Raw genomic sequence first — 11,980 nt, 5'->3', positions numbered from 1 at the left:
GAGAAGCTTCTTTGATGAGGGATGAGAACTGAACTTATCTTTGGCTCTAAGGATGGGTGTTTAGAATGCAGATGGGGATTATAATGTTTAGGAAAGTGGCAGTAGGAGGTTCTCCTTTAGGGCCCATGACCTTACTAGCCATGGGTAGTTAGCTGGCTATGTGTGATTTCCCTCCAGTTGGGTGTGTCTGAAGTCCAATACAGCTGTGGGTTTTTGCCAAGATATGTGTGTCATTATTATACTTTTACGACTATCTTGTCATGCTGTTATGGATCCACTGTTACGGATCATAGGTGTCACAGTCAAGTGGGACTATTGACTCTGTGTACTATAGTATCTCCTGGTACTATGAAAGCTAGTTTTCTTGGAGGAGGTATTCAGGTCAACTTCAGTTTGATTCCTGAGTTTTGTGTCAAAAGTGCATGTTGTCTTCAGCAATAGAAACTTGCTTTCAACTTCTGGGAGGCAACCAAGGGCAGCAGCAATAGCTTATATTGTTTTCAGAGTCTCTTCAACTCCCCTGACCAATAACTTAAAAGGTGGTTTTTCATTTCTGGTACTGGAGTTTTGTTATATAATCTATGGCTCTTGGAGAAAATATTACCTCAAGTGGCATAACTTCATTTAAGCTATATATAGGCATATATACATATATGTATTATATTTAATTTTAGATAAATATAAAATAATATGATTCCATATGTTTTTAAAGTGCCCTTAGTATTATTTATCCTTCTCATTCCCTCACCTGAATTGACCTTTCCTTCCCCAGTTATGCCCCCATCTTCCCCATTTCTCTTTTTATATCATCTCTATCCTGCTATCATTCTCTGTACACACACACACACACACACACACACACACACACACACACACACACACACACACACTACAGTCCCCTTTTGCTTTTCTGGTTTTCTGTGGTTACTACAGGTTATATGTTCGCATCTGAAGTCTTGGAACTGAGATCCACAAATGAGAGAGAGCATGTGGTGTCTAGGTTACCTCAATAAATATCATCTTTTCTAGTCCTATTCATTTACTTGCAAATTCCATGATTTCATTTTTCTTTACAGCTGAATGCTATTCCATTGTCTGTATGCACCACGTTTTCATTGTCCATCTGTCTGTTGAAGGACATTTGTTTCCATCTCCTGACTATTGTGAATAGAGCGGCAGTGAACAACACTGAGCACGGATCTGTGGAGTAGGATGTATTGTCCTTTGAGACTATTAAAGGCAGTGGTGTAGCTGGGTCATATGGTAGATTTATTTTTAGTTTTTTGAATGTTATTCACACTGATTTCCTTAATGGCTGTGCCAGTTTGCATTCCCACCAACAGTGAGTGAGGGTTCCTTTCCCCCCACATTTTCTCAAGCATTCGTTATTGGTTGTTTTGTCATTATATGATGGGGAAAGATGAAATCTCAAAGTCTTTTTAATTTGTATTTTCCTAATTGTTAAGGATGATGAACACCATTTAAGATATTTCTTAGACATTTTTTTCTTTTTTCTTTTCAGAATAAGCCATTCAGATCCATAGCCCATTTTTAAATTGGTCTGTTTTTTTTTGTGTGTGTGTGTGTCTTGATTCTTTTTTAATGTATGTTGGTATTTGGCCTGCATGTATGTCCATGTGAGGAGGTCAGATCCATTGGAACTTGAGTTACAGACCGCTGTGAGTTGCCCTGTGGGTGCTGGGAATTGAACTTATGTCCTTTGGAAGAGCAGCCAATGCTCATAACTGCTGAGCCATCTCTCCAGTCCCCATGTTTTCCATTCTTTATATATGCTGGATATTTTCCCCATCAGATGAGTAGCTGACAAAGATTCTCTCCAACTCTGTAGGAAATAATTATTTCCTTAGCTGTACAGAAGCCTTTTAGTTTTATGAAATTCCACTTATCTATCCACTGGCCTTGATTTTTGGGCAAATGGAGTCCTATTCAGAAAGTCTTTTACTAAACCTGAATTTTGTAAAGTACTGATTTCTTCTAACCATTTCAGGTCCCACATTAAGGTCTTTGAACCATTTGGGGTTAATTTTTTTTTTTTTTGAGACAGGGTTTCTTTGTGTAGCCTTGGCTGTCCTGGAACTCATTCTGTAGATCAGGCTTGCTTCAAACTCATAGAAACCTGCCTGCCTCTGCCTCCCAAGTGCTGGGATTAAAGACATGCTATCACAGCTACTTTTATTTTTATTAATAAATAAATCTCAGGAGTCAGATGTTAGGGTATAAACTTGTTGTTCTTTTTCGTCTCCTTCTCTTTCTTTTGAATAAGAAGCATTGACTGCATATCTTTGAAAGTCTGGTGGAATTTTGCAGGAATCCATCTGGGCCTGGGGCCTGAGTTTTTTGTTTTTTTATTTTATTTTATTTTATTTTATTTTATTTTTTGGTTTATCGAGACAGGGTTTCTCTGTGTGGCTTTGGAGCCTATCCTGGCACTTGCTCTGGAGACCAGGCTGGCCTTGAACTCATAGAGATCCGCCTGAGTGCTGGGACTAAAGGCATGCACCACCAATACCCAGCCTTTTTTTTTTTCTTGGATTGGAAAGCATTTTTATTACTGTTTCAATTTTTTGTTGTTATAGGTCTGTTTGTTTTAACTTTGGTGGTTTGAATGAAGCTAGAAATTACCTATTTTTTCTATAGTTTTCAATTTAATAGAGTACAGATTTTTTTCTCTCTTTTTGTTATTATTAATTCAAGTTAGGGAACAGGCTTGTTTCACATGTAATTCCCCTCTCCCTCTCCCTCTCCCTCCCCTTACCCCCATTCCTTCTCCCCCACCTCCAACCTACCCCCCACCCCATCCACCCACCTCTCCCCAGGCAGGGTAGGGCCCCCAACCTGTGCTCCACCAAGTCCACCAAATATTCCTGTGCTGGGTCTGGGTCCCTCCCCATGTGTTCAGAGACAGAGTGCATCCCTTCAAGTGGGATGGGCTCTCAAAGTCCCCCACATACACCAGGGCAAAAAGCCAGTCCACCTCCGGAGGCTCCCAGGAGTGCAGGGGCCTCCCCGATGGCATCCATGATCAGGGGGCTGGATTAGTCCCGTACTGGCCTCCCAAAGAGCGTCTGGGGTCGATATGCTTTCCCTTTTTCAGGCCAACTGTTTATGTGGGTTTCTCCAACCTGGTACAGACCCCTTCGTTCTTCATTCCTCCCTCTCTTCAACTAGGTTCCAGAATTCAGCTCAGTGTATTTCTGTGTATGTCTGTCTCTGCTTCCATCAGCCACTGGATGAGGACTCTAGGATAGCATAGAGAGTAGTCATCACTCTCATTCTAGGGGAGGGGCTTCTAGGCCATCCTCTCCACCACTGCCCGGACTGTCAGATCGTGTCATCCTTATAGGTCTCTGGAGATCTTTCTAGTTCCAGATTAGAGTACAGATTTTTAAAATATTCTTTCTTTCCCTGATGTCTTTTGTAATGTTTTCCTGTTCATTTCTTACTCTGTTCATTTGGGTCCTGGTTATTGAGTCTGTTGATCTTAATTTTTTTTAAAGATTTATTTACTTCTTATTGTGTGCACAGTGCTCTATCTGCATGCAGGCCTGCAGGCCAGAAGAGGGCACCAGATCTCATCACAGATGGTTGTGAGCCACCATGTGATTTCTGGGAATTGAACTCAGGACCTCTGGAAGAACAAACAGGCAGTGCTCTTAACCTCTGAGCCGTCTCTACAGCCCAAGGATGTTGACCTTGTTTATCGTCTCAAAGAACCGGATCTTATATTCATTGACTTTTTGTACTGATTTGTTTCTAGCTGATAATCTGCTCTGATGTCTATTATTTCTTGCCATGTGCTAGAATTGGGTTAGGTTTAATTTTGTTTTTCCAAATTCTTGAGTTGCATCATTAAGTCCTTTATTTGTGTTCTTTTTGATTTTTTTTAATGCAACCACTTAAATCTATAAATTTACCTGTAGGACTCTTTTAGTGTATCCCAGAGGTTTTGTTGTATTGTGTTTTCATTTTTATGTAACTACAGAAATTTTAAATTTCTTGATTTTTCTACCCATTCAATATTTAGTATTGAGATATTTACCATCATGAGTTTGTATACTTATGAGAGATTTGTTTCTAGTAAGTCTTAAGTTTTATTTCATTATGGTAAGGTGAGGAAAATGGAGTTACTTCATTTTTTTCTTGGTATTTTTTACAATTTGTTTTTTGGTCTATTTTATAGATGCTTCTGTGGTCTGCTGAGTAGAATTATGGTTTTTTGGTGTTTGGGTGGAATACTCTATGGCTATATTAAGTCTGTTTGATTAATGATGTCATCTAATAAGGATGTTTCTGTTTATTCTTTCTCCAGATGACCTGTCTGCTAGATAAAGTGGAGTATTGAAATTACCCAGTATTTAAGGTAGCCTCTCAACCACTGTTTAGATTGTTAGTTGGAGTCAAACTCGTAGATCTGTGGACATTTCCCTAGTGCCAGAATTCTCTTTAAACCTACAGTGGCTCCCTATATTGCTATATCTCTTTTCTTGCTTTCCTCAATTCTTCCCCTGACTAAAGCTTCCTGCTCTCTCATGTCCTCCTCTCCCCTCTTCTTCTCCCCTTCTCTTTCTTCTAGTTCCATCTCCCCTTCCCCCATGCAAATGCCCTTCTCCCATGAGATTGATGACTACCTTAAATGCCATCCTAGAGCCTTCATCCAGTAAGTGATGGACACAGAAGCAGACACCCACAGCTAAACACTGAGCTGAACTCTGGAAAGCAATTGCAGAGAGGGAGGAGTCATGACAAAGAGAAACCCACAGAAACAGCTGACCTGAACAAGGGGTTGCTCATGGACCCCAGACTGATAGCTGGGAAACTAGCATAGGACTTTTCCAGACTCCCTGAGCGAGGATGTCAGTTTGGAGGTCTGGGCAATCTATGGGGCCTCTTTTAGAAGTTCAAAGTCCCAATGTCTTCCATATCCCATCAATAAACAGAGTGATCAGGCTTGTCATAGTAATACTATGCTCCCTGGTACCAACTACTATCTTAGTCACTGTTTTATTGCTGATAAGAGACACATGACCAAGGCAAATCTTATAAAATAAAGCATTTAAGGTGGGTTTGCTTAGAGTTTCAGAAGTTAGTCCATTATGGTGGAAAGCATGGCAGTACTCAGACAGACATGGTTCTGGAGAAGTATCTGGGAGTTTGATATTCTGATCCACAAGCAGAGAGAGGGAGAGGGAGAGATTGGGCATGACATGTTTTAATGGACAAAATGTAAGATACAGGATAGACTTGGTGATCAAAAACTGAGATAAGAGGTTAAATGAGATTATAACCCTTCTTATCTTTCTTTCTTTGTGGAATACATATCACTCAAAATCATGGAGTCACATGGCAGATCATCATGCTACTTACTAATTACTGAGCGCAGATTATTTTGATCTAGAAATCTGGTCTATGGAGATTATACATATTTGAAAAGGTATAAAAATAAGATAATCCAAAAATTTACAATATGTTCATCAAAAGACATAACAAAATGCAAAGGAAGGCAATTACACTAAGTTCACACATAGTAGTTTGAATAAGAATGGCTCCCATAGGCTCCCATAGGCTCCCACTTGCATGCTTAGTCACCAGGAAGTGACACTATTTGAAAGGATTAGAAGGATTAAGAACTGTAGCCTTGTTGGAGGAAGTGTGTCACTAGAGGTGGCCTTTGAGGTTTCAAAAGTCCATGCCATGCCCAATCTCCCCCCCTTCCCCCCCCCCCCCCCCCCCCGTCTCTCTCTCCCTGTGGACAATACTGAGGGAATGTTTTGAGCATTGTGGGGGCAGCTCAAGAAGTTTCAAAGGATAAGAATATTAATGAGTGGCCTTCAGATCATTCTTGTGATATTTTGGCAAATAATGTGGCTGTTTTTTGTCCTTGTCCTAAAAATCTCACTGATGCTAAATTGAAGAGTTTGGATTAATGGTGTTGGCAGAGATTTTAAGATAGCCTAGTATTGACTCTGTTATGTTGTCATTAGTAGTCACTCTCCTGCAGATCTATAATGAAAAGGAGCAAGCTGGTCAAAGAAAAATATAAAATGTACAATATGAGGAGAAAAGGAGCACTAGTAAGTTATAATGGAGCTAAGTCTAACGCTCAAGGAGATAAAACAATAAAAAGCCTGATGCTAAATGGAATAAAGGAAGTGATGACCTCAGAGCAAGACTCTGCCCAGCTAAGCTCTCAGCTTGTGAAAGTGAGTTAAAGGAAACTTGAGCAGTGAAGGAGCCCATCAACATCACCAAGCTGATGCAAAAGTAATTGAATGAGGGGGTGAGTTTGAGAGACTCATCAGGCAGCCGAACTTGGTGCTTCAACCATGTGGTTCTGGCCTTAGAGTCAAGGATATAAGAAAGGAGGTGTGGAATCTCCCTCTATGTCTAAAAAAAACGCCTCTGAGGCTAGGGAGATGTCAGGGGTGTCCCTGCATGAAGACTCAAAGGACCATTGTGCAAAGCTGTGGAGGTGAAGCCAGAATTTTGCTGGTGACCCCAAGATGTTGAAATACATGTCAAGGAGAGCTGTAGACTGGGTGTGGAACCAGCCCAGGAGAGAAATATGTTACAGTCAACAAAGCTGGAAGGAGATGGAAATCTGAAGAACACTTTGACATCAGATATGGAGATGCAGAATGTGAAGTTTTCCTTGCTGGGTTTCAGACTTACTTTGACCAGTATATTCTCTGTTATGATATATGGCATGAAGGGGACCTTTGACAGAAAGCCCCAGGGTTGGGTGAGGGACAAACACGCCACCAAGCAGAACTTACGAGGGGAGTTTTTTGGGGGAAAGGAAAGGAGTAAGAGAATGGAAGGGAGAGAGGGGAGAGAGAAAGAGAGAGAAAAAAGAGGAAGAGAGAGACAGACAGAGACCTGCCTGCCTCTTCAGAGAAACAGAAGAAAGAGGGAGCAGGAGTAAGCAGATCCTGACTCTTAAAGGGACCTCCTGTACCTTTATGGAGCCGGGCCAAGCTGTGCCTGGATAATTACACTCTCTATAATCCCTGTGACACAATGTATATCATGTGCCATTGTGTATTGGAAGTATGTGACCTGCTTTCTGATATTTTATTTTACAGAGGGTTACATTTAAGAGATTGACAGGTGTCTAGAAGAGACTTTGAACTTTTAAACATTATTGATACTGTTAAGAATATGGGGATTTTTGAAGTTGGACTGAATGCATTTTTGTATTATGATATGGCTACAGGCCTATGGGGGCCAGGGAGTAGAATGTGGTGGTCTGAGTTATAATGGCCTCCAAAGGCTCATATATTCACCAAGAAGAGGCACTATTTGAAAGGAGTAGAAGGATTAGGTGGCACAGCCTTGGAGGAAGTGTGCCCATTTTAGACCACTCTCTCTCTCCTCTCTCTCTCTCTCTCTCTCTCTCTCTGACTACAGATTAGGGTGTAGAACTCTCATCTAACTCTCCAGCATCCATGCTGCCTGAGTGCCACTATGCTCCCCACCGTGACAATAATGAACTGACTTCTGAAACTGTAAGCAATCCTACAATTAAATGCTTTCTTTATAAGAATTGCCTTGGTCATGTTATCTCTTCACAGCAACAGAACAGTGACTAAGACAGCACATAAATGTTTAATACAGAATTTAATGCTTCTCCACATTGAAAATAGGAAAAATTAAAACTCAGGCAAGGACATGAAAACACTTCATAAAACAGTATTTACTAATTGCTACTAAACACAGTAAGCAAAGCATTAGAGTATGTAAATATATTCAGGACATCTCAGAGCCTCAACTGTTGAGCATCGTGTTCCACTGCTCCTGATCAAATGTGTCCACAAGGTCAAAGGCACTGTCAGCAAGGACAGGGCAGACACCTCAGCTTTCAGAAGTGTTAGTCATGTAAGCGTGAGCACCTGGATTTGACCCATAGAATCCATGTGAAAAATCAGAATGACACACATTCAGAATCCTGACAAGGGGCAGGCAGAGACAAATGAGTTCTTGGGTCTCACCCAGACTGAAGCAGTGAGCTCCAGGTCCTCAAGGGACTCCAAAAACAAGGTAGATGGTCATCTTGAAGAACAGCACCTGGAGTTCTCTGGTCTACACACCTGCACACGCACGCATGCTCACATACACTTAAATGCATACACATACAGAAAAATAACTCCTACTTTCAAGATGAAGATGATAGGTTACACAGAAGCATATTCAGTGCTCTCTTCATGTCCCTGTTCCTCAGGCTGTAGATGAAGGGGTTCATCATGGGAGTGACCACAGTATACAGAACAGAAGCAATCACCTCTGCCCAAGAAGTCTGTGTCCATGTAGAACTGAGGTACACTCCAAGGCAGGTTCCATAGAACAGAGAGACAACTGAGAGGTGAGAACCACAGGTGGAAAATGCTTTATTCCTCCTGCTATTGAAATCTGCAGGACAGATGTCACAATCTGAGAATAAGAGAAAAGTATCCCAGCAAGAGGGAAAAAGCCCATGATGCCTGTTACAATATATAAGACAACATTGCTGATGAAGGTGTCAGAGCAAGCTAGTTTGAGGACTTCAGGAAGCTCACAAAAATAGTGTGGGATTTCCACAACAGCACAGAATGACAATCTCAGAGCAGTTAAACTCTCAGGCAGGGCTCCAAGAATGCTTATAAGCCATGCCAGGAGAAGTAGCTGGGAGCAGAACTTAGGGCTCATAAGGACAGTATAGTGCAGGGGGTGGCAGATGGCCACAAATCAGTCATATGCCATCACAGTCAGAAGCAAATTGTCCAGAAGTCCAAAGACTGTGAAAAAGTACATCTGTATGATGCAGCCCACATAGGTGATGCGCTTATTCTATGTCTGAATGTTCAGCAACGTGTTGGGGACAGTGGCAGAGGTGAAGCAGATGTCAGAAAATGATAGGTTAGAGAGAAATAGATACATGGGTGTGTGCAACTTAGGGTCAGAGACAATGGCCAGGATGATGAGCACATTCCCAAAGATGGTCACCAAGTACAAAGACAGGAATAGCCCAAAGAAAGCAGACTGAACCTCTGGTTCTCTGAGAGTCCCAACAGATAGAACTCTACACTCCCTGTGTGGTTCCCTGATTCCATGTAAATGAGATTGTCTGTAAAGGAGAAGAAATAGGAAGACTGAACTACAGGGAATAAACATAGGTGGTGTCTGCCTTAATTGAACCCCATGCATTGGTGACATGGGACATTTGCTTAATGCTTGTTTCTCTTTAGAGGCTGAGGTTTCTAAGTTCAGCCATATTCTCCTGAGGGTCACCTCATGTGGGACTCCTAGTTATAACAATTTAGTATTCACAGCTGACTTCAAATACTCAGCTACCTAAACCGCCCCCCCCAGCCAGCTTTTATCACCTAAGATCTCTGTTCAATTACTTTTCATCTATCATTTTTTAAAAACTGCATTCTTTGCAAATGTATCCATAAATATATAGATATAATCCACTAAGACAGTTAGTGCTACCCACATGTGCACAGCTGTGGGATCATCCACTGAGGTATGGGGAACCTACACTGGAAACATTCGTGAAGAAAAGCACTTCTCCCTCCCCTAGAAGCTATCAGTTGCCAATAGCCCCTTCATAAGGGCTGGGGTCTTAATAGCTCATTCCTTTTTTGTTCTGGAATTTTGACTCACTTGAATTTATGCAGGTCATATAGAGATTCTTGGCTGCTGTGAGCTCACAAATAACATCTAGAAGACAAAATTTCACAGCACTCCACCCTATCCACTATCTTTTACATTCTTTCTGCCTTCATTTAAATAAATGTCCCTGAGCCTTGCAAGTGTGAGGGGCAGATAAAGATGCCTCATTTAGGGCTAAGACTCACAGCCACTTATTCTCAGCATGCTGATCAGTCCTGAGTCCACACTGACCTCTGCCCACTGCGGAAAGCAGCTTTTCTCACCAACATTGACAGCAGTTCAGGTCTGTGGATATAAATATTATTTAGAAAGCAATTTGACAGCAGAACCCTTTAGCAAAACAACAGTATTAGGTTCTACCATAAGGCCTAAGACTTCTTAGACATGAACTTTTGGCCATGTCTACAGTAGCAGGCATGAAATTCCTGTGCCAGCATCATGCCTGGAAGGCCAGTGCTATGGAGTGCAGGGTCCAGTGCTGGGCAAGACCCTGGATGACTTTTCTTCCCCAGCCAATTTTACAGCACCTTCAGCCATTATGAAATCTAGCCAGCAGGAAAGTGGTTCCCTGGAAGGGTTGAGATTCATATCTGTATATCCTGCAGCCAAAGATAATGATATCACTACTTTCAAATGCCATAGTAACATATTTAGTTTAAATAAAAAATCTAAAGTTATAGTTAAATATGACTTTAATAAGTTATGAGAAGGTCATTTTTAAAAAAGCCTAAGAGAAGGACAGGTGGCTCCACAGTTAAGAGCACCTGTTGCTCTTCAAGGGAACATGAGATTGATTCCTAGCAACCACGTGGCAGCTTTCAACCATCAGTAGCCCCAGTTCCAGGGGATCTGATGCTTTCTCCTGGCCTCAGTGGGTACCAGCCACACACACAGTACACAAATATACCTGTAGCAAAACACTTATACATTTTAAAAAAATGGAACAAGTATAAAGTATGAAGTTCACCAAATGAATTCCACTCCCTCAGAAGACAAGAGGCTAGTGAGGTAATTTTGTCTAATTTCAGTTTATAAGAATTATCCAGAGTCCAGTGAGATAGATGAACAGGAAAAGGTATTTTCCCTGGGACTGATTGATGGCCGAGTTCAGTCTCTGGGATCCACATGATAAAAGGATGGAATGGACACCTGGAAGTTGTCCTCTGACCTGTACAGGAGCTCCATAGCACACCCATAGTCCCTCCCCCAATAAATAAATAAAATCAAAAGAACTTAAACAACCTTCCTCACACCAGCAGAGTAAGAAGCCCATTTGCTTCATTAAGTAACAAGCATAATAAACTATCCCAAATAAGTTAGGTTAGAAAATATACTCTACTAAATATGATGACCCAGTTACAGGATTTATTACCATATAATTAGTCAGTAGAAGGCATTCTGAACATAGTAAGCTCATCTTTATAGGTGCCAAAGACAACTCCATGGAAATAACTTGGGGAAAATTCTGAATACAAGCACCTTGTTAACCATATAAAGCAGCATCTTTATCAGCTGATATCCATCCAGACTTGAAATTATAGGAATAATTTCCATTAAGTTCATATTGAAGACAAATACTCATGCCTGCTACTGTTACTACCAAATATTGTTATGAAACTTCAAACCAATTTAATTAAAGAAAAGTGGTAATATGGGTAAAAGTAATTTAAAAATTTTCAGATGATAAAATGACAGTATAAACTGATTGAAAAGCTATTACAATCAAAATGTGTAAGGCCTATTTAAGCATAAAACATACCACACTTTACTATCAGTAGCAATCAACAAAATGGTCACATACCTACCCAACTTTCCGGAGCTGGTGAAGGCATGAGTCTTAGAGTGGAATGTCCTAATACCACTTGACTAAACCAGAGTGATTCCTAACTGCTTTCTGGATATTTATCCTCATACCCACAGATAAGTGTAGCTCCCACCCCTCATCAAAGATCACACCTCATCACCCCTTCTTTTTGTAGAAGAAACAGTAGAAAAACTGGAAGTCGGAGGACCAGGAAATCTGCTGTGAGACTGTGTCTCCTAGAAATGACAAGGAAGCAACACCCATGATATCTCAACAATATGGCTGTGTAAACAGAATCTGAAAAATGACCACACCAGTAGATATGCTAGCATGGAAGGGGGGCACCTGCGGGGCCCCCACGCCCAGACAAAAACTACAGGCAACTAAGGACTTCAAGAGGGGGGAAATTAGTCATCCTCAGGGATGAGGCCCTAACTGGTTATCCAATATGACCACTGGTTATCCAAGTGGTCAGCCTTGACAGCAGATGCATACAAGCAACTA

The 11,980-nt window shown here is 41.2% G+C and overlaps 1 pseudogene; it reads right to left on the bottom strand.

Moving 5' to 3' along the window:
* Positions 1–8,173: 8,173 nt before the first annotated feature.
* LOC107979395 lies at positions 8,174–9,107 on the bottom strand (annotated as a pseudogene).
* Between the last annotated feature and the right edge of the window lie 2,873 nt (positions 9,108–11,980).

The sequence above is a fragment of the Cricetulus griseus genome, chromosome 3 (genome assembly GCF_003668045.3).
Source record: "Cricetulus griseus strain 17A/GY chromosome 3, alternate assembly CriGri-PICRH-1.0, whole genome shotgun sequence".
Taxonomy (NCBI): domain Eukaryota; kingdom Metazoa; phylum Chordata; class Mammalia; order Rodentia; family Cricetidae; genus Cricetulus; species Cricetulus griseus.
The sequence above is the reverse complement of the archived record's forward strand: the minus strand, read 5'-3'. Positions and strand labels throughout refer to the sequence as shown.